The sequence below is a fragment of the Mustela nigripes genome, chromosome 13 (genome assembly GCF_022355385.1).
Source record: "Mustela nigripes isolate SB6536 chromosome 13, MUSNIG.SB6536, whole genome shotgun sequence".
NCBI lineage: Eukaryota > Metazoa > Chordata > Mammalia > Carnivora > Mustelidae > Mustela > Mustela nigripes.
The window spans coordinates 81584064-81608742 of record NC_081569.1 but is presented as its reverse complement, the minus strand read 5'-3'; the positions used below and the strand labels follow the sequence as shown (position 1 = coordinate 81608742).

General features: G+C 36.6%; 1 protein-coding gene across 6 annotated transcripts in view; it reads right to left on the bottom strand.

The window, feature by feature from the left end:
• Window positions 1-24679, bottom strand: part of NPAS3 (neuronal PAS domain protein 3) — an 841582-nt gene that overhangs the window by 811717 nt on the left and 5186 nt on the right. The window lies entirely within an intron of this gene.

Sequence of the window (24679 nt, the reverse complement as noted above, 5' to 3'; positions counted from 1 at the left end):
ATAGCTTTTTGGTCTGATATATCAAAGTCCATCTAACCTACAAATTCAATTCAACAAAAATCACCAAGTGATGTCCAAGGCTGGAACAGGATTTGGTTCAGACTTTTTTTTTTTAACTACAATTTTTGAGACATCAGCTGGGCAATATCTCCTCATAAAAACTTTGGGGGATTACTGGTACATTTTTCTCCTAATAAAATACTTAAGTTAATCAGCCTCCAGGATGGTCCCCACTAATTCCCAGCCTCCTAGTAGTATCTCATACCCTTGCATAGTTCCCATCTACACCATACCAGGGCTGGTGTCTGTGTCCAACAGAATATGGCCTGACACTTTCAATGTTCTAAAAGACTGCAGCTTCCATCTAGTCTCTCTTCTTCCTCTCTCTCCTCTGTCCCTACCTCCCTCTCCTCTCTCTCTCTCCCTCCTCCCACCTCCCCTCCATCCCTCTCACCCATCACTCACTCTAACGAAAGCCAGCTGCCACTGCAAGGACACTTAGGCAGCCTAGGGAGAAGTCTAAAGTGAAGGAAGGAGACTTCAGCCAACAGCCAGTGAGGAAGGGAGACCTGCCAATAACCGTGAGAGCTGAGCCATCTTGGAAGCAATACTCTAGCCTCAGCACTCAAGACTGTAATCTCTTGAGAGGTCCTGAGCCCAAATCACCCAGAGAAGGAAGGTACCCCAAGATTCCTGCCCCGCAGACACGGTGTCAGATAATAAACTTTGTCATATACAGTGTCCTGGTTATAAAAAGTAATGTGATTTAAAACTTGAAATGGTACCATTATTAAATTTATCACTGGATTTAGGAACAATTAACCTGCAATTATATTTCAAGTATAAAACTTGTAAATGTATTGACATAATATAGTTTAATGCATATCTAAGACACAACCTGGATCATCTTGAGAATTTGAACCAAGGGTTCAAATCCAAGCGTTTTATGAACATTCACATTATATGACCCATATATTAAGAATGTTTTTAAACACAGTTTTGTTAGACTTTCACAACTACCATTTCTTCATGCTTCTCTAATTCTACCTTTTAAAATATACAGACTCATCCTCTGGCAGGATAAACAGGCTACCTGATTTACAGGAGAGGCTTCTATTAAATCTTCAGCATTTCCTCTACTCATAGAGAATTTTAAATGTCTTCCCTGAGATACTTTTTTCACTTCTATTTATAGCACACTATAGCATACTGTAAGTACGCATGTAACAATTGGATTTTTTTCGGCTTCAAGAAATAGAAATATAGGAAAAATTCAGCCCATTTCCCATAACATATGTGGTATATCAAATAGGAAGCTTGGATCTGGAGCTCAGGAGCCCTGGGATGGAATCCTGACTAAAATTTATTAGCTGTGTGACCTTAGGCAATTTACTTAACCTCTCTGTACTGCTGCATCCTCATTTATAAGATGGCAACAGTAACAGCTCTCCCATAGGGTTGAATAGGGAATGAATAATGCATAATACATTCTTAGCACAGAGTCTAGCATATAGCAAGCTCTAAATCAATGGACGTTTGTCATTTTTTTAGTGTGGTAAAAAGTGAAACGAAGAGCTGCAGAAAATTTCCCAGTTGGGGACAATATTGTTTTAGATATTATCAGTTATTTAGTCCACATTCAATCACTATTTTCATATAAGTGTGATCTCATTGGAAAATGCATTTTAGTGAAGGCAAAGTAATTATTCTTTGAATATAACTTTCAGGTGTATCGAGGAAGAACAGACAGTGAAAAATGGGATCTTCTGTTAATGACTGGCATCTTGGACCTCTCAAACCACACCTTCTCCCCAGTCTATTTGTCTTTTTTTCTGTAACAATAACAAGAGTCCTAAATACTGAGCACCAGAATTATTTATGTCCTGCAATTGTCATATTACTTGGTATTTATAGAGAGCTCTAAAATCTATAAAGCATCTGCCCATGCATTATCTCCCTGAATCGTTTACTAAGTTCTAGTTGAATACTGAATATTAATTTCAAATGTAAAATTAATTTACATGTGAAAATGGAGAGCCCCATTCTGTCTAACTTCAAAGTTGAACACTGCACTGACGACAGCTTCTGTCTCTTAAATGATTCTTCCAGGGGATGACAGAGCTGAGCTGAGCTGGCTGGAAGCTGCAGGCCACCAAGTCAACAAGTATGATTCAAGTCAATAAGCAGAGATTCTGTATACCCTCCTCAGTGTCAAGTACCTAAGTCACACCCACTTCAGGCCCTCCCTTTGCAGCTAGCACTTCACTGAAGGATGAGGAGAACATTCTTTGAAAAAGCTGGAGAACCCAGTTGCAAAGTTTCTTCCTTTTCTTCCCCTCCAAATTGCTCTGGAACAGCCTGATCCATTATTTTTTTTCGCTGCCCATTATTTCAATTTAATGCCCCTTTCTGCTGTCTTCTTTCCACTTGGCAAAGCTCTCCTAATCAAATGTTACCCTGTATTTAAAATCTGGAAAACAGCTAATATGGGGCTTTTACAGCCAAGAGAAAAGACCTGTTTTGCCATTATTTATTTGCATTCGGAACTGCTTGAGTTTTTAAAGCAATTTCTTTGGCCCAGAAAATATCATTTTTAATCACTGAACTCTATCTAGACTTTCTTCAGGATCGTCATCTATCACCACTAACAATGAGAAAAACCACTGTGTACTCCCCATTTGAACAACAGATAGCTCTAGAATGAAAGGAGATTAATGGGTCTAGAATTAGAAAGAAACATGTATTTTAAAATTGTGGTATAAATTTCTAAGCTTTAGTATATTGTTAGATTTCCTATAATGTTAGTAACCTATTTCTTGTTAATGCTTGCACTTAAGTTTCCATTCATAAGAACAAACTCTTCTCATTAAGGTTACATTTTCATCATTTATTAATGTGCTGTTAAATGATTTGTCTAGTTCTACCTTTATGATGATGCTATTCCTTGCAGTCTGAAATAAATCAGGAGTGCTTAATAGTTTCAAAATCCAGTTTTAATAACTCAAACAATAAAAATTAAATATTTATAGTTTTCAATTCAAAAGAATATTAATCAACCAACTCATAGTTTTGGGTGTCCTCCTCTACAGTAGGAGGACACTTTTCAAAATATCGCCTCCCTTTAATCCAGTTAAGGCCCTAAACTCAGACACACACACACACTCACACGTGCGTACAGCAACATACCACTGTACCAAAATATTTGTTTAAAAAACAACAAAACTTTCTTTCTTTCTAATTGCTGCTTCTGCTGCCATAACTGCAAATGAAAATTATTTGAGGGGTTTTGTATTCATGTTTGATTATCTGCCTAAGAGGATTTTAGCGTATGTTCTACTCGGGCAACTGAATATCATATGCTATTCTGTATTTCAACTTCTGAATGATTCTCAACCCTTTTCCTTCTTATTCACCACTGAAATGTAGCTTTCTAAAGTAATTTAAGTAAGACCATGGCTGATTCGAGGAGAAGACTTGGCTCCTCACCCATACAATGGAGGTATGATCTCTTCCTCAGAGGGTTTCAGGGGAATTAAATGAGATAATATAAGTAAAGCTCTTAGCACATGGCCTGAGATACAGAGAGAATTCAAAGCACTTGCCTTCATCCCATGATGATGATGATGACGTCAGTGATGGTGAGAATGGAGCGTGTGTCCATACAAGGTAACAGACAACACAGTGAATAAGTGAAAGGCAGCCTCCATTTGAGATATGGAGCAATTTATCACAACATGTTATACAGATTAAGTATGAAAGAGAGCAGAACCAATATCAGATGGCAGCACTACAATCAGATATGAATTCACATTTTTCAGAGAAATGTTATTAGGTTTCAAATTACTGGTAAAATATTACTTTGGGTTTTAAATATTTGTTTCTATAATGGAAATAGACACAAAATATTTTCAAGTTTAAAAATGTTTATTTCAAGAACTGCCATGAAATTACCATTTACGTGGGGAATTAAGCTGCACAAACATTTCTCTAAATAATTCCAGAGGTTGGCAAACATGTTTAAGCACATATGCTGGGAAGACACAATAAACCCAAACACAAGACAGTACGGTTGTGGTTCTTGGGATTAAATTTAGCTGTCCTCTTGGAGGTTTTCATCTCCTACTATGTCTTAAAGAATCATTATTAGGTTTTATGTAACTTTCCTTTTTCCTAATTCCACATTAAACATGTAAGTATACGTGTTGTATGAATAAAATTTACAGGAAAGAAAGGATTTTGTTCTATAGTAAGGGACCGAAATAATGTTTTAAAACCCAAAGAATGTATGACTACATTTGACTAATGGATACAGTAATGAGGAAAAGCCATTTTTATTATTTTGGAATTAATAAAAGCTCTCATAGTGCATAGAGTGACTGCCCACCCCCAAAAGAAGTCTATAACTTGACATTCCACTGTGGTGTTCCTGTTGATCTGCCCAAGAAGACCTCTCAGCCAGCCACCATTAGGGCACAAGAAGAGAGATGTTTCTTTAGCTTCCATTTATATTTGAACTGATTCTTTTTGTATTAATGCAGAATTTTACTTTTATTTTTCTCATGTTCCAAGAAATATATAAGGCTATAAACATATACTAAGCTATGGCTTCTCCAGGACTACTGTAATAAATACTGCTTTTCTTGCTTCTCTCCTAAACTCACCATGTGAGTTTGGTAATGACTGTAAGTCAATGAAAAAGAAAACTTATATAAATACAAAGAAAGCACGAAAGTAAGAAAACTTTCTTGTATAATATTCCTTTTAAAGTTCTTCCAGGCATTTGAGGACTACCTTATAAGCAATATATCCCCTTCGTTTCCAGAGCCCCCAATGACACATATTTAGAAGGATAGGAAAAGCTGTAGATTCTGCCTAATTCAACAATTAACCATTACTCACAAAAAGTGTAAGTGAAAATTCACATAAAACATCATTCATGGTATGTCCCTTAAGCCCCTTAAGGCATAGTCATAAAATGCTTGTGCTGGTTTTCATAAGCTATCTGATTTCGGTGCACATGTCCCCTTTTTATGGTGTATACTTGAGCTTAGAAAGACTCTAGACTGCAGCACTGCATTATACTTCCTACTTGATAAATCCAGAAGAGAGGATCTTCTCCCTCAGTAAGCCTGAAAATACTCAGGAATTTCACACAAAGAGGTAACACTGTTTTGAGGGACTGAAGCATGCTCAACCCTTCGAAAACCAGCACTGTGTGCGTCTTCATGGGGCTCCCCCTAAATGGGTTTGCTCTTTTACTATTACAATCATAAGTCAGTCTATGTCTACCAGAAACCTGAACAGGCTTAGGGAAGAAACATGAACCTGAACCTCCATGCCAACTACAGATTTCATGAAAGAAAAGAAGTCTAAAAATGGCAAAATGACAATAGAATCAAAGTCCATAAAATATTTGCTTATGTAAATGAAAACACAGTTTTCTAAAGAGTTATCTTATTCCAGTTGTTCAACCCTAACACTAGACTCAGGGTCATTACTCATCTCTGGAGTCTTCATGTGAGCTACAATTAAAGTACACATGTACACACACACACACACACACACACACACACAAAAACTTATTAAATAGCATGCATCCCCTGTCAAAAATCAGGTCAGGTCTGGGAATAAAGGATCTGTGGTTCCTGGAGCATAAAAAGCAAAAGTTTAGGAACATAAAAATATGCGGTGTCCAAGAATCAGTCAAAATAAGCATTTTGTGTCTGGAAACCAGGTCAAAAGAGAGATCAGAAAGTCAGGACAAATTTCAATGATCAAGGCACTCAGGAGTCTCTGCGTCAACAATTTGACAGAGCAAGATAACAGTATCACCATCATCATGTTACGAGTCTCTTTTGGGGCTACCTTTTCTACCCATGTATTTACTTATTTGCTACTCACTCATCTGGATATATAATATATACTGAACACACACTGTGTGCCAAGTACTATACAGTTAAGTTTCAGGTCCCTTTGAGCTTCAGGTGCCCAAGCCACAACTGAATGGCTATGCCCAATATGCAGCTGTATATATGGGTTTAGAGAGCAGGAGAGATCCCACCAAACATGAAGAACTGTTGCACTGTCATCATCTCTGTTCCCTTTGATGAGGCCATGGACATATATGGCAGATTCCTGTAGGGAGTACAGAATGAGATGAGTAGAAAATGAGGCCAGAACAAGAGCAAGAGAGCTGGGAGGAACAGCAGAAAAGCACAGCGAAACAGGTATCAAGGGAACAGAGTGTCTCCAAAAGGAAGGGGTGACCAGGGGTGACAAAAGCTGCCAAGAGATTATGGAAATAAAGGCTGAAAGTGTCTATTGGTAGAAACTCACTTCAGGTTTGGAGGTACACAAGGAAGCAGAATATAGTTGGCTAAGAAAAACCAAAGACAATGGTAGGTCCACGGGGTGAGGAAGGACGTATTAACATTTCTGGAAGCATTCAGTTATTTGGGGGTGATTTTAAAGAATTTATAAAATAACAAGAAAAAGCAATCAAAGTAGAGAAAAAGGAGCACTGGTTTTTTGTTTTTATTTTTGTTTTTCAAAAAGAGAAATAAACCTCTGTAAATGGAAACAAATTTGAAAAGGAAAAGGCTCAGCCCAACTTTAAGGGAACTGAAGTATGTTTAAGTAAATGCCAAGTGAGTCTGAGATAAAGAACTATAGCAAGAAGAGTAGCCAGAAGGTGACAGCTGAGCCAAACAAACGTCCCTGTGCTGAGCTAGGGGTGGGGAGCAGGAGTGTAACCACAACACCTCAAAAGTGACGGGTACCACATTTAGGCAACAAAATGTCCTAGCCTATAAAATCAGAGAAAATGAGAACTTCCCTAAGCCTGTAACGCTTACCGTGATGTTCCCACCAAACCCAGGATTAAGAAGTGCCCATGCCCCAAACTGACGGGCAGAAGTAAGTCCAGGCATGAGGGAGCGACCTGGCGAAATAAAACTGAAACTTCACAGCTTTCAAAACTTCTGCAAGAGACAAATGCAATATACACACCAGAAATAGAAAATGAATGCTTACACTGAGCAATGCTTAAAAACCCCAAAGATGAAATTAACAAAGTAACTAATTCAAATATTTAGAAAATTGAGGTAATATGTCAAAAGAGCTTATTATTAGTATGTGTCTGACACATAATAATAATGCAATAAGCAGCAACTGTTAAAATATTATTATTAACACTGTATAGTTTCTCAAATTTTCCAGGTAGAAAAGCATACTCCAGAGATAGTCTGTTTTCTCTTCAGAAGAGTGCCGTCTTCCTAAATAGATATCGGATGTAGAAGATACCACTTTCCATTTAGAGTTGGGAAGCCAGAGTGGATCTGAACAAAATAAATAATATCATCGTCATGCCAGGACATCAAATAGCCATGCATGCTTATTTGCGTTTCTGCAACTCAGTGCTCTTTTCGAGCAAAGAAGAAAGCTTTTGCCTGTTACACTGACTCTTCATTATTAACACTGAACAGAATTTCTAACTGTATTATAGCATGGGCTCTGTTTCTATTTGCATAGGCTGTGTGTGTGTGTGCGTGCGTGTGTGTGTGTGTGTGTGTGCATGTGTGTTTGAACATATTGAAGTATATATATCAACATGTCTGAAGTTATTTTAGTTTCAGAGAACTGGATGTGTTTCTTTACTGGTATATTAATAAGACTGTAGTTAAATTTCATCCCCAAAGTTATTCAAGACATACATCAGTATATCTGAATAGGGATCCTATGCATTAAAGAAAAAATTTAGTGACTACAGGTAATAAACTTTGGAGAAAGTGAGCAATGTTCAGAGTAAAGAGAGAAAGGAATAAGTATATTTGAACTACTGATCCATTCTTTCCCTGGAGTCATTAATTATTTCATTTCTATATATATATTAAGTTCAAGCAAGTTTATCAAGTTTTATCCCTCTACTGGTTTGTAGGAAAGTAACAGTGTTCACTACTGTTACTCAATCATGGTAAAGAGCTAAATTAATCATGGTTATTTAGCGTATCCTTACAGGAGATTTTCTGTGCAAAAATTTTTGTTATACATACTAGCTACACGTGATGACTGAACCAGGCAATTAGAGAAGAGATCCCCAGAAAAATGTCAATTCTTTTTGTAACCTGTTCTATTTTACATGATTGCATTTTTAAATTTTGGTCTAATCAACTTAAATTATAGGTATAATTTTGTGAAATATAGAATAGAGTTCAAATTTTATGAGATTATAACTATAAAATGGGTTTAATATCATTCTAATTGGAAATATTCCATTGTTCCAGAATTCATCTGTTTGCTAGTATCATTTGGAAGTAAAGAAACTATCAGTGGTATATTTAGTTCTAATTAACATTTCTTGGTTCCTTGGTTAATGGAGAGATGTGACACATCTCAAACTTAAAATCATTCTCTGTAGAGTTATAGAGGCATAATTTTCAGGGAATCCAGATCAAACAATGTAAATAATTTAGCTTTGAAATTCTAGAATACACTAGAAATTTCTAAGCATTAGGAAAATATTTATAATTATAAAATACTTTAATTTTCCCTATTAATTTCTTTTCTAGATCAGAGACAATGAGGTATGCCAAGTATAGTTGCAGATTTTTGACAGATATAGGGACTACCTGGGATAAAATCTTAAGTATGAAGTAGGCATAATTAGAACTGACATTCATTCCTCCATTCATTAACTCTGTTCTAGGAATGTTTTTCATCCCTGGGCATACGCAATGGGGGACAATGATTTCTTGCCTTCCAAAGAGGTCACAATCCATGCAGAAAGACAAGAACACAAGAAACTATTATTTATTTCTTTGTCATCCAATATTTTGATTAATGGTCCTTTATACTGGTTATGGATATTTAGAATTTTAACAATAGATTCTGATGATGCATCAGCTCTCAACACTAAAATGATTTCTATATTCCATTGTCCATTCCTCAAGAGCACCTTCCAGTGTGATATTTTAACATGATCTCGAGATATTATATTGACATTTATGTAAGCATCTCCATCACAGAGAATAATTATAGAATGTATCCAATAGAGAATATCTGGGCCATAGTGGTCTTGTGAGCTATTAGATCCTGTTTTGATCATTAAATTATAGTATCATGATACTGTTAAAACCTATGGGATAAAAATGAGGCTAGAAGACTGGAAAATGGGAAAGCAAAGTGCCAAGTCACTGGGCATTGATTGGAGGTGACCTTCTAATTTATAACTCGATCAGAAATGACCAGAAACCACCATCATTTTAACCAAGCCTTTTAAGCGAGCTATAACAACAAATTATGGTGTATACATAAGTGCAATGCTTTGCAAAAGATAGGGCTACATTTTGATCCATGCCACCATAAATCACAACATGTAAATCTATTCACAATGGGATGTTATAAATACTATGCAAGAAATAGGACTACAGATTATAACTTGCCAAACAAGATCATAATCTCTTTATAATAATCTTTATTATATTACCTTACCACAAAGCTAGGTATGACCTGTAAGTCTTTGGTTGACTTGTTTATGTTGTCATTGTAATCATTAGCTTTACAGATATGGTTACTACAAAATCAGAAGATAAGGTGACTTAGTATAATGTGGGGGTGCAAAAATATTCAATACCTACAAGTCCATGGCAGGTATTAAAAGGCGATGTGTAAGAAGGGATCTATAGAATCAGCTGGGCCCATATGGGGTAAGGACTTGGGTATAGGGAAGGGATAAACATTATGAGGCAGGAAGGTGATGTGGGAAAAATGGGAAAGCCCCAGAAGATAAAAGGACCATAGGAAAAAATTCTTTAAGAATCAGAAGGAAGGCGGGATGCCTGGGTGGCTCAGTTGGTTAAGCAGCTGCCTTCGGCTCAGGTCATGATCCCAGCGTCCTGGGATCGAGTCCCACATCGGGCTCCTTGCCCCGCAGGGAGCCTGCTTCTCCCTCTGACTCTGCCTTCCACTGTGTCTGCCTGTGCCCGTTCTCGCTCGCTCTCTCTCGGAATAAATAAATAAATAAATAAATAAATAAATAAATAAAATTTTAAAAAAAAAAAGAAAAGAATCAGAAGGAAGGTGGTGGAGTTATGGACATTGGGGAGGGTATGTGCTATGGTGAGTGCTGTGAAGTGTATAAACCTGGTGATTCACAGACCTGTACCCCTGGGGCTAACAATACATTATATGTTAATAAAGAAATAAAAAATTTAAAAAAAAAGAATCAGAAGGAAACCAGTGTGGTCAAAGAATGTCATCTCTATGATGTAGTAAGTCAACAGACTGAGACTAGAGCCCAGTTCCAAATCCTTAGTAATTTTGACTTTAGCAATGCAGTGGAGATACTGACAGAACCTATCTTACTGAGCTGTGGAGAAACTTGAATAATATAACGCAAAAACACAAAGTGAACTATCAACAAATTAAAATTTATAGATAAATAGAGCAAACCAGGAAGAAAGCATACTTACAAAAAAGGACAAGATAAAACAGAGGTCATGAAAATGTTAACATATTAACGTTAAAAGGACCTATGCAGTACTGAATCAACCAAACCTACGCCATTTTGGAAAACTTTCCATTCAGAATCTTTGTCATTTCCTCTCAAATAGTTGACTTCCTCTTGCATTAAGCTCAGAGAAACTTGAAACTACAGGACAATTATATCACTACATCCTCTCATCTTTCTAAATGATCGTCATAACAATGATGCAGACTGCTGAGAGAAAAGTGTCTTGCATTTCTCCACATCTTCCAGGCCAGGCACTAACTACCCTTTGTACTGGACTATCTATTCCAGTTTATTTGTATAGAGGACAGCCTTGGAGGTCAGAGCTGGTGTTTCTCCCTCCAGAGCAAAGGGGAGACATGTTTACTGTCCATCCTAAAAAGTTCAGGTTCCCTAAATTGAGAGTTCCTCTTGTGACACATCCTACTACATATACAGGTATTATGTGGCCCTCTTTGTAGGAACCAAAGATCAGAGAATTGCCTTAAATTCTGATACACTGGCTACTGCTAAGACTGTAATAAACTTTTCTGTCTCTAATCCAAGGATAATGGAAATTCTACCAATATCCATTTAAAGGCTAACTTAGTAGTTTGCAAGTACAGTAAAATCTCAGGCTCTTCACAATTCTTGACACAAATTTTTCAGGGAAAATATACCCCCTTAAGTAACTGATAAAAATGTATGAATATGCTATTGCAGGAGACTCTTTGGATCCGCTGAAGCCCATTTCCCCACTGCTATACTGTTGATGGACCATGGGTTTAAAAATCCCCAGTATAAGTCAGGAGAGGCTACGCTCAGTCAGAGCTTATCAAAAGTCTTCATGACCAGGTAGGGAACAGATGCTGGTGGCAAATGAATAACAGCAAAATACAGCTGGATGGTAATGTGCGCTCTTGGAACAGGACTCGGTAAGTGAGTGGGACAGAAGGAGCAGGACCGTGACAGAGAATGGATCTTGTGAAGTCTGTGGTGGTTTGGTTCAACCCAACTCTGAAGACTTGATGTGGATTCCTTTCCACAAAGACCTCTACAGCCATCTATAAATTCCACATTTAAACCCTACCTCAGCACTGAGTGCACCTTTGAAACCTTAGTGTCACAACATGCCACCCAGTTCTCAATTTCCTTACTTGGTGGTAGCTCTTCACTACAGTGAGAGATGCTTAACTAGATGTTTTTTAAAAGTTATCAATGAAAATAGGCATAGCACGTGTGTTTAACCCAGCTCATGCTATCTGGCCATTTTTATACGCAATCATGTGAGGAAACTACTGTATGATTTCTAAAACAATGTCATGAGGTGATAGAAAATTTTCAGAAGAGGTTACTTCAGAGTATTGACCAAGGTATCTCTTAGGAAGGGGCATATATGTGTGATATAGAGAGGCAAGGACACACTGGAAATCTTCCATGTTCTAATAAATTGAAATTTGGTATTGTTGGCTCCTTTTAAAAAATGAAAATAGCTTCTTTCCTCAATGTAAATTGTTCTAATCAGATTATCTCCTAACACTTAGCCAGCATTAGCTCTGAAAAAGTACAATCTTGATGAGTGAAGAGGGAAGGATAGGAGTTTTATAAGTACAGTCTATACTATGCTATACTTTTTTTTTTTTTTTTTTTTAGTTTTCCTGGTTGTTTTCATAAAAGAAAAATAGAAAATTATCTTGTGAGGAACAGAGTGTTTTTAGGGAAAAATATTTTTTATCAGTGGTGCTAAATTATCCTGATAATTAAGTATAAAATAGGTTTGGGGAATAAAATACTCTTAAATCTACAGATAATATATAGAACATAGGTATTAGAGAGAGAGAGAGAAATTAGGCAAAAATGTTAATTATCTCAGAAGAATATATTTGCAGTAATGTCATTAATTAGAAACTTTCAAAGGAAACAATAAATGTCTAAATGATGCATGTATTTAAAGGCTTTAATTTATGAGAAGAAATCTTACCCAATCATAAATATTTAAATCTGTCTATACTACAAACACTAAATCAGATCATCTTTATAAGTAAGGGAGAAGAATTAGAAGAAAGCTCCTTTGAAAAACAAGGGTAGAGGGGTGCCTGGTGGCTCAGTCAGTTAAATTAAGCAGCTGCCTTCAGCTCAGGTCAGGGATCCGGGGTCCTGGGATCAAGCCCCACGTTGGGCTCTCTGCTCATCTCACCATCCGCTTCTTCTTCTGCCCCTCCTTCTGCTCATGCTCATGCACCCTCTCTCAAATAAATAAGTAAAAAATTTTTAAAAATTTTAAAGAAAAAAAAAGAAAAACAAGGTTAGAAATAAAGAAATTATCGTTGTCGTTTGGGCAAATAACTCACTACAGAAATTTCTTTATAAATGTTTTAGGAACACACAAAATTTTCAGAGATTAGTTATTCCCCTAAGTGCTCGCCTGTCCATCAAACATTACATTGTTAACTTCCTTCTTTGTGGTATATCATCTGGTTTTCAAATATTTCCAGAGTTGTTCTACCATCTCAATTGAATTTAACCAACAAATGTATTTATAGCTAAACATTTTAGTGTTTTTCTTTAGTGCTACCTTGAGTCATGTGCATAATATGTCACTTTAAAATATAATTTAATATAGCCTATAGCTTCCACTGCAACGTCTCTCTGGACAGTCTTGCAATAAAAAGTTTCCATTCAAAGATGTTTTTGTGGAAGAAAAATACTTAAATATCCAACATTTTATTGATTGAAACCTACACAAAAAGCATTGTATTTGATCTAAAAACTTCAATAGTTTTATAAATAAAGAATATTTGTAAATCCTAATACCATTGGGGGGAAAGAAAAGAAACACCATAGACTTCAACTCATTATTTTGCATCATATTTCCACATAATTCAAATCATGTAGTCACAGAATTTTGTAGCTGGAAGGAAATGTTAGCCACTGAACATACTAATAAAGAAACTAAGGCTATACATGGTTAAAGGACCTGTCTGTGTAGAGAACAACTTCCTATAAAGATAATGAAAGACCAAAACCAGTGACTGGGATTCGGGCCATTACCTGCTGTTTTGCTAGCACCCAACCAGCAAGTGACCAATGGCACTTCATCGTGTACTGCCCTGACCATCTCGATACCCGCAGGCACTTCTGTTCAGTATATGTCTATTACCAAGGAAAGGAATTCTTCTTGCTTTCTGCCTGCCATTTGTTGTAGACCGAAGTCCATACCCTTTGGTACAGCTATACCTGAGAGCTCTCTACTGACTTACATTCTGATGTATCTTAGTAGCAGTCTAAGTAGCCTGGCCCAGGGATGTTACAGTATCACTATTACAATGAATTCTTATACAACATACAAAACCACATTCACTGGAGGATGGTGCTGTTGTCATTAAAAAAAAAAAAAAAAAGGGTTATGTCCCAGTCATTTGCTTAGTTTCTATGCAGCTATGCCAATATTGCACAGAAACAGGTCTTGGGAAACTTTTATTTGAAGACAAATAAAAAGATGTGCAACAGTTCTTTCTTTTTGCTAAAAATATTCTGGCTTGTTGGTGGTGTCAAATCTGAAATGACTGCCAAAAGACACATCTAACTTTTTACAGCTATCAGCTTCTCCTCATGAATGGGAAGGAACCCATTTTAGTTTTTAAATGATTCTGATTTTCTTGCCCTAAAAACAAAACAAAACAAAAATAATGTGTGAGATTTAAACCCTACATATGAAACCGTGTACAAAAGGAGTGTATAGGTTGTGGAAAATTTTGCCATCATAATGTCTTCTGCTATCTGTGTTGCTAACTATAACTCTTGCATCTATAATTCCATTATACTTTTATAATTCAGGGTTTTGAAAATGCTTTTGAACCATTAATATATTTTCCTGGTTAAAATTCTTTGAGATGTTCTTAACAAGAGTCTTAGATAATGAATTTGGGCAAACTCTGGAACAGTCTTTACAGTATTATCATTCTCATTAATTTTCAGAACTACCCACTGTGTTGAGATGATTGTCATGGGCCTAAGACTTCAATTTGGCTAAATATTTTTGCATATATTTCAACATATAAGTAACTAACAGATGTTTAAATGTTAAGTTCATATGGTAGAAATGGTTAAATGTGCTTACTCTAATCTCATGATTTCTTTGCAACACTAATTCTTATTTGACTGTTTCTTTATGTATTTCACAATTTCCTCTATGCTTTGGTCTACAATGGGCCAATAATTCCAAAATCTCTTCAAAGATAACAAAACAATCCTTTAAAACATTCTGGAATTTAAGCCATTTATGCATGTATAATATTTAACATGTGTAGAATCACTAGTTTTTTTTTTTTGAGAGAGAAAACCTTAAATAGTAATTCAAACATTATTTTTATAAAATATGCAGTGTTCATATAAAGCCTAGGACTGTATGTTTTGGGGTTTTGGGTTTTTTTTTTTTTAGTTTTTTTTTTATTTTTACAGAAAGAGAGTTTTCCATTTATATTCTTATTTGGCTTTAGCAACCTGATATATGATACTGTCCTAACCTTCCAGAAAAAGATGGGTAGGAAGCTAAAAACAATATTACTTTTAAGAGAGTTAATGCAGCACATAGTTCCATACTTTCATCCGGTTTATTATTTTTTTTCTTTGCCTTTTTGGTTATCTCTGAAGACTGCTTCTGTTTCCATTGTTTCATCCTTCAGCATTCACATATCAGAGCAATAAGTATTTCATTACTGGTTTATCTGTCCAGAGGCTTGAGAAGCGGTAACAATTAACCCTCCCTTCACAGTGATTGATACAGGCTTTGCTTTCAATTTGTTCCACTACACAGATCATGAAATTCTGAATGCAATCATCCTCATTGACCTACACTTTCAAACACACGGCTACAATGAGACGAAAGTAATTATTAAAAGGAACACTGGACTACTGAGATCTGAAACAAAGTCTTTAAAAAATCTGTTAGATGACCTTCTGGTGAAATTGGCAAATTTTGATGTTAAGGAAAATGATAGCTTTGTGGCCTTGTCTGGAAATATTCAATGCAAGCTGATCAATGTATATTATGGTGATTGCACCAACTCCGGTATGTACTCAGGAAATGCAGAAAGCCATTTTAGAACTGTTACAAACAAGAGTTCAACTGTTAACACTACAGCTTCATCTAAATTTTTTTCAAGGAAATTAAACTTCCTGATTTGTGTATAAAGAACAAACAGTGACTACAGCAAAGAATGAAGGTTGGAAAAGCAATAGCTTCACTTTGTAAGAAGAGTGGTGTACCTGAGTCTTACATCTTCCCTCTCCCCCTCCCTTTAGATGAAGATTCACAGTAAGAAATGAATACATTTTTCACAAAGTCTGAAAAATAGCTTCAAATAAATATTAATCTACTGCAATCGATATATATGAGGGATGGAGAGGAGCGAGCAGGACAGTGGTGACTACAGAACTATATTAAAACAAGGGTTGCAGTTAAAGAAAATCAGGGCGGAAAGCAAGGCAGCAGGCCTGAGGCTCTAATCACAGAACAGAGTGATGGAGATGAACCAATACTGCATGGATTAGCAATGAATTATTTTGAACTGTAATCATATGCTTGCACAGAAGAGAGGCAAAAACTAGCCATTACTCATAAACTGATCTGCTGATTTCTGGGGGGAGGGGTGAGATGAGAATAAATTCGTATGTTAAACTAATTCAGAATAATGAAAACCTAAAGATGTGGTTACACCTCAAGTAACATTCTATTTTTAATGTCTGCCACATACCACATAATATAGGCTGTTTCGAATACAAACTGTAAAGTGCCTGGATTCGAGTAGGATTAAACCAACCATTTCTTCTAAGATTGGGATGTGATATAGCCATTCTACTCTCTATTCTTCCTTGGCTAGTAAAACTGTTTCTGGAGAACTTTAATATGCCCAAATGTCAGATTTTTGAGTCTTTGGTTATAAAGAAACAGCAGAATTCAAGAAATTAATTTCCTTTGGATCACCTAAAAAAAAAAATCATACCAAATGAAGATTCAATAGTTTGAACTAATTTTGCTAGGAAGTGAAAAAAAAAAACAAAAAACAAAACTGCTGGTAGCAAGAGATTCCTGAGATTCTTATGAACAGACTGTTTAAATGAAGAGCACTTTAATCAGTAGAGGAATCCTCACGTTTCTAATGTCTTGCTGTGCATTCTGCAGGTTATAGTAGCAGCTGGTAGAGGTCATATATCTTTTGTGAGCATCCCAAAAAGGCTCACTGCCAGACTGTTAAATTATGAATAAGCAATGAACAAAAGAATGCAGATACGGTGGTGACAAGATAATCCAAGCAAATTTATCTATGACAAATTTCACAGGATTAACAAATTACATTTACACAGAACAATAAAAATGTGTAAAAAAAAATGATGAGTCTACTTTTCCTTACAGCATTAGGAAAACAAAAAAGTCACCAATTCATTGCCTATATGTAAATTTAACTCGATCTGAAGTAAGACATTTATAATATGTTCAAGATATCCTTGTTACATTTTTGCATTTTAGGTAGATATAATACAAATATGATAGATCTGATTTATATTTTATATATGTTATGTCATAAACAGTATACATGTAGGCTTTACATATGTTTATATGATTTTACACAGGGTATACAGAATCTTGTGCAATAAAAAAAAATTCCATTCATATTGAATAGGATATATATGTTTTTCAGAAATAGATTCTGAGGAATAAATTATTTGTATAGGAAAAATACTCCTTCAATCAATGCAATCTACATGAGTTACTAAAAATACCCTTATCCTTTGATCTCTCCACTTTCTAGGACCAGAAGAGAGGTTCCTCAAAGAGTTTCAATCATTCCATCTGCCCCTACCAAAATGCTGCACTCTTTCTGAGTAAAGTGCTTCTGGATGAAGTTTAGAACTAGTATCCTTTTCCATAGTGTTACCATGGTGGAAAGGAAAATTCATAGATTGGAGGGTAAGAGGGTGCTGATTTGAGCTATAGTCAAATAAAGATGACCCTTAATCCAATATTGCATTTTTCTTTATAATAAAATTCTTATAAATCTTACCAATGAAAAAGCCCCCGTCTATCAGAAGTAATGGGATATAACTGAAATGACCGATGATTCCATAAAGTGGTCTTAAAATGCTATGTGGCACTACTTTCAAAAATATGTGATAAAGATTTAAGCTTTAATGTTATATATAACCTAGGTACCCGAGTCAGAGCCCTTTAATTCTGCATTAGCATACTGATGATAATAAAATACTGTAATCAGAAGTAATTTCTTTTAAGATGATCTGAAAGCTATTTTAAATTTTGTGGCTTATTTTTCACTTATACTTCCTATTGACTGCTGCTTTTTATCTTCAATATTTTTAGCAAAACATCTCTCTAAATGAGCCCTTTCCAACATTTTATAAGGCAACCTATCCTTTATGTAAACAAGAGATTTTTCTGAATGTAAAAGTGAATATTTTATTAAAATACACAAGCAAAACACTCAGTTCTTTCAAGCACAAATACTGAAGCACCCCTAATCTAGTCCTTTCTCTGTCTGGAATTCCTACTATGCTTTTTTTTTCTTTAAGCTATTTGGTTGACACTATAACATCCAAAAATGTAAAGATAAACGTGCTTGTCTAGTACCTCAAATCTAGCAGACATTCTACAATGAGCAGTAATGGTGTCAGATGTTACAAAGTTTCCTGAAGTACAGCTTTTGTCAAAGAACCGTTACATGCCCGCCCAACCCCTAGGATGCCTGGCCTTAGAGAAATTAAAATGTTACCAAAGACTCTCGCTTCTTGAAGATGCCACAAGTATCTGCGTGTGTCCAGAGAGGAAGAGGGACTAAATAATGAGAACTTATCATTTATGCATTTATTGTGGTCCATTTTTAACAAGTTTTTCATTAAATGAGTTAATTAATATATGCAAAGCCCTTAGACTCATACCTGGCCCATATTGCTATATAAAGGCTTACTGTCATTATTATAATGCCACCTAACTTGGCAGGAGGCCAACTTGCATGAGTCTTCACATATTTCAAAAGACAATATCTAGAAATACACTTAAGTGTTATTCAGAAAGTCTGTGAGGCTGCTTCCACCCACTCAGTGGCAAAACTCACAAAATAAGAATGCCTCAATGGTAAGCTTTAGACAAACTACGGCACACTCTGAGGCATGGATAACAGGAGCGGAGGAGGTCCTGGGGTACTTCATGGTCTATGGCCTACGAGGTGTTTGCACGCAGCAAACTGATTCTTCTAAAAACCATTCCAGGGCACCTCGGTGGCTCAGTGAGTTAAACCTCTGTCTTCGGCTCAGGTCATGATCTCAGGGTCCTGGGATCGAGCCCCATATCAGGCTCTACTTACGAACTCTCTCTGTCATATGAACAAATAAATAAAATCTTAAAAAAAAAATTCCTTAACAAGTCTTCCCGAAGTGCACAGAGCTGTGGAACTTGCCCACAAAACAACGGGAATGTGAAACACTAGAGGGAAAATCATTTAAACATGAATGCTTCTAACTTCATGAACATTACATTTCTGAAGTTCTCTGAACATGGGATGAACAACCAAGAAACAGAGATCGAGGTCACTATCCTATCTGTAGTGCATGCGGTCTACCCGCCCCAAGAGCTCTATGGCATCCACCCAGAAATCCCTGGTGCTGCGAAGTCCAAAAACGGAACACCTGCACACTGCTGTGAAAGGTTGGTTCCTACAGAAACAAACCCAAATTCAGTCCCTATCTCTACTACCTTCCTTGGGAAGATTAGCATCTATTTTCTTGACTGAAAATGTCTTTAATACAGGACCCAAAACAAGGCAATGCCCAGTAACCATTGATCATTATCATGTGTGATCTCTTTTTATTTTCTGAATCCCTCCAGAGATTGTTTCTAAAAATCTTCTATAATTTCACTTATACTTATATGGCACCTTTTCTGTCTTTCCTCCAAGAACCACTTGTCATTATACAGTCATTAGTTATATTTTACAACCTGGATACCACCTACCTTTCCTCTCCCCTCCACCCAGAACACTAAACTGATCGAAGTCCAAAGAGATAGAGAGCCTTATATATATTACTCTGAATTCTGAACTTCCTCCTCTTGCAGTAAAAGGTGTTTCTGGCTCTCTATAGTATTTTGCATGTCTGGTATAAGGACAAGTCTCTGGTCAGAGCAACTACTCTTACAGAGTATTGTTAACTTCCATCTCTTGTACAAGTCACGACTGTCCATAGGAGAGGTTCAATAAATAAGGCTGAGTGAATGAACCAATCAATAATTATACTCAAAGGCCACAAGCACTAGTGATATGCGATTTTCATCTTGTGTCTCATGATTTTGTGCACAGGACTGCAAATACATTATGCTCTAATGTATACCAAAACATTATGCTCTAGAAATGTATACAGACAACAACTTCAAGTGCTGTTTAATCTTGTCACTACCCTAGTCATTTCAAATACAGTAGTAATCACTTTACTCTTACCAAGCTATGTCCTGCTTATGCACTGTAGTATTACTAATATTACTGCAAATTATTCTAACTATGTAAGGTTCTATCAAACTTAATAGTGCAAACATCCTATTCACACTAATGGGGCCCAGAGCAGTAAAAATACCATTCAGTTACAGTTGGTTTATTACACTGCCCAATGAGGAAAAAAGGGGGGGGGGCTCTATTTACTGTGAAAATACTAACATCATTAAATGCAAAGCAATGTAACTGAATTTTTCCATAACTTCTAGAAGTACAGATTTAAATATCAGTACACATAATAGTATAGATTAAAATATTTCAAGTTTCATATATTCCATGATGTGAAAATTTGGTAGCATTTAAATTGTAAAATTAGTATTTATTCAACTAAATTTTTAACATACCAACTCTTTCGCTAACCTTTAACCCTATCTAGTGCAAACAATTAAGGAATGTCTGTAAAACACCTGAAGTTCGAATCTTAGCCTACACAATGCAAAATTTTTAAAAATTTAACCCAAATGATGAAATGTTACACTGTAGAAAAAGTGGCCATGCAAACATCATAGGAAGGGCCGGTTCCCCTCTCGTGTGTGCTCAATTTTCTTTAAATTCAGGGAGCAGCATTCTGCAGACGAAAGAGATTCACAGGAATGCAGGAAAAATAAGAAAACAGAAACAGACTATCTAAGGTTTACATTGGGATCATTATTAATAGTAAAGCACTTAAGAAAGTGCATATGGGAAAACATTACTAGGAGAGATTTAGAAATATTTGTGATATATCCCCCACAAATATTTCACAAAATATAAAGCTCTGCAGCTTTAAAGTAAGGAAATGAAAGCTACACTGCCTAAATTGTCCCCCAAAATTGCTGCTTTACAAAAGCACATATCTATACATCTTGTCATAGAAAACCTCACCACAGAGCAGGAGATCCTAGACATCAGGGCCCATTTCATACAAATGCAATTTTAACATGGCACTGGATTCCATCCAGACTAAGATCTGGGACACAGTAAAAGTATTGAGGGGCTCATGGAAACTCTGGCATTCTCATAAAATAGCTCTATTGTAGGGGCAACCATTGTATAGAATTTCAGGGGAAAATCAAACTTCGTATCACTAAAAACACCAAACCGTTCCGATGTGTAGATTGTATTTAAATCACAATGCAATTCTTACCAATTCATTGCTGAGATAGTAATTTCACATCACTTTTGATCAAATAAAAGCCATATTTTTAAGACTCTGCAAAGACACAGGGACGGAAACTATTCATAATACCACTAGCAACTTTTTTTTTTTTTTTAACAAAAGCATCAAGTAATACTGATATCAAGTTTGCTCCTTGTAACGAATCAAATCTAGTAACTGGCATATTACAGATTCAGAGTAGCTATCCGTCTCTCAAATCATAAACCAGAGATTGGGAATACGGAAAAGATGCTGTAATGTGGGAGGGTCCTACATAATAAAGGTCATTATAACTCCTGGCTCCAGAGCTATACGATCTAATATCCTCTCCTGTGGTTCTATGATATGCCCATGCATTACAGTTCTTGTTGACAGTCTGTTGCCTTGGAAATATTTCATTATTTCAGTTTTTCCATTTGTAGACCCTTGGCCTTGTGATATGAAGGCCATCCTATTTCATATTTTCGATTATCATTTAAGCAATCTTGTGAAGCTATTTATATATAAGCAAGTGTTAGACAACGCATATCATCATTTATCACTCTGTGTTTAAGCTTACAATGTAAAAAGAAATACGTTCTCCCAAAAAAGTCTCCACCACCACCTTCACTTTTTAAACCAAAAGCCCTAAATACTACTGGAATATCCTTTGCAAACCAGCATGGGCACATCACATGCTTGACACTTCTATCTGTCTACTTTTCTTGGTTATACATCCACATAGTGGAAAAACTCTGTGGTAGAGCTACATAATTTGCAACCTATTGGAGTTTAAAGAAAAATCGAGCAAGTTTAAATACACAAGGTTTTCAGCTTATGCTCTCAGGCTCTCAGGCTCATTTTGTGTGTAAGAGTGAAAGAAATTTAAGCAGTACTAAATAGTAACCAAAGACATAATGAAGAAGAAGTTTCTTTTTCCAAAACTCATTCTGTAAACATTATTAGAAGGAAATGACTTTTGTACTGTATTACGAAACTCAGGTTAGATATTTTATAAATTAACAACAAGACCATTGGAAAAAATGTCTTTTTTTTCTATATAAGTTTGTGTTACTGCTGTATTTGAAAAGCAGTAAAGAGTAGTGTCCATAAGCGCCTTTATGAAATCAGTCATTTGGAAACTATTTTGTAAATAAATGGGAGAATACCACCTAAAGCATGTCCACGAAAGTGATCTTTTATAAACATATTAGTGTTCAACTGTTACAGGGAAATACTACTACAAACCAACAAGTACCAGGCACAAAATCCACATAAAGGTGAAATGACTCTACTTAGCTGAAACAAGTAACTATGAAAACCAACCCCCTCCTGACCAAACCATCTGACTTTCCATTTCTCATTACAAAACCAAATCAACTAACATGTGTAACGTTTACACTTAAAGTGTTAAGAGCATTTAAAGCCCCAATAAGAAAGTGAACCCTCAGGGCATAAAACAACTGTTTGGATAACGGGCCAAGTTTGTGGTTATTACTGTTTGAAACATTTAGTTTATAACTCCTCTCCTCTATATCGCTCCTTCTGCCCCCTACCTCGTTATTACTCCTCCCTCTCCCTACAGGTTAAACCTTCTCAGATCCAACCTTTAAAATGACAGCATCCGAGCTGAACAAGAAGCTGCTATTAAAGGGCATTAAATTAAATACAGTATATCCTCCTACAACTTCAATCAGAATTTCAGACCAAGTGTTATTTAGTTCAGCTCTCAAGTGGAGCAGAATAACAAATCGCGCACTTTGATTTACCTTCTTCGAATGCCAAATGGAGACAGGTGATAAAGAACGCGCTCATGCACAGGCTATGAAGTTTCCTCTAGAAATTAATTCTATCTTCAAGATTCCTATCTCAGAAAAATTCCCAAAATGGCACACAAATAGGCCTCTGCTAGAGAGATTACTGGGGCCATCCCAGTAAATACATTTAATACCAACAGAAGTGGGGAAGGAGGATGAGTGGAAAGGAGGAAGGAAATCAATTATAAACTTCTGATCTGAAAAAGTATGCATCACCATGTTAAATTTTTAAAAAATCATTATTAAAAGACCTGCACAATGCTCTGAAAATCTTTTTCTTATCTACAAGAGCAAAGTACTTAATATGTGAATTCTTCATAAAACACTGAATATTCCTTTTAGCTAGTATGAGTTGGCAGACAATGCTACACACATTCAACATCTTTAAAAACGGTATCATGTGTGATTTACTTTCAGGTATAGGATTTATAGAAATTATCCATAGTTTAGAATTAATCAATTATATAGCTACCCAACAATTTTTTTTCCCTTAATCTTGCCAATTCTGCTGTCCCTGTTGTGTGAAGGAAAAAAGCAATAGTGCAACTGAAGCTTTCTAATGAGTAGCTTGTTTAAATACCTCTCTTCTTGATGTAAGCTATAGGTTAAATGCAACGTTGTATCAAAAATAAAACCTCCTACGTAATAATAATTAAATCTTTGCAGCTACTATGGACTTCCCTCATCTTTCTTTCTGAAGTTCACTTACACCTACGAGGAAAGTTGGGGAGGGGCCATGTATCTAGAGCATTTGTTTTCCTCATGTAGCAATGGGTAACATTTCACACACTGAGCACTTCTTCTTCGAAGACAGAAAAAGGTACTTTGCACAAACCAATATGCTATATGCAATTAATGTCATTAACACTGCCAGTTAATAGCAAATAGGATTCCAAACAAAGTAGGTTGGGTGGACAGCAGGAGGGAAAACCACGTGGGGCAAGGGGGGGGGTGCTTAGTTACTATGCAGTCTAACAATGCCATTCACGTAGGACGGTTAAGGATATTTTGAATACAAACTCCCTTTCCCTTTGGCTTTAGTTTAACTAACTTCAAACAGACATGCTCCGCTGAGCCCCTTGCCTGGATATGCAATTCTCACCAGGAACTTTTTTAAAACACAGATCCCCAAACAGTAACTAACGGGGCATAGACGTTCCAACTGTTGGCACATTTTGAATCTCGCTGTTTACTCGCTAATTTGGATTTGAGGGGTTTTTCTTCCTTTTTCTTTTTCTTTCTTTTTTTTGTTTTGTTTTGTTTTGTTTTGGGGAGCGGGGGAGTGGAAAGGAGGGCAAGATGAGAGCAAAGCAGGAGACCCACAAGTTGCCAAGGCTAAGGGCGCGGGGAGACGGCGGCCGCGCGCCTCTCTCCTCCCGGCCCGGCCTAGCTGCTCCGCGCGGAGACAGCCCCTCCGCGACACATTCCGGGCCTGGCGCGAGCTCCGCTCCCCGCCCCCGGCCTCCTCCTCCTCCTCCTCCTCTCCTCCTCCCCCTTCTCGCCTGCCTTCCCTCCCCCTCCCCAGCCTCATTCCTTCCTAGAGAGCAGCTGCCAAGGGACCTGCGGCGGCCCCGGGGATCCCCCGGCCCCCCACCCTCACTGCTGTTCCTCGTCACACAGCAGCCCCTTCTCTCTTTTTTGTTTGTTTCTCTCTTTTTCTTTTTTTTTTCTTTTCTTTCTTTCTTTTTCTTTTTTTTTTTTT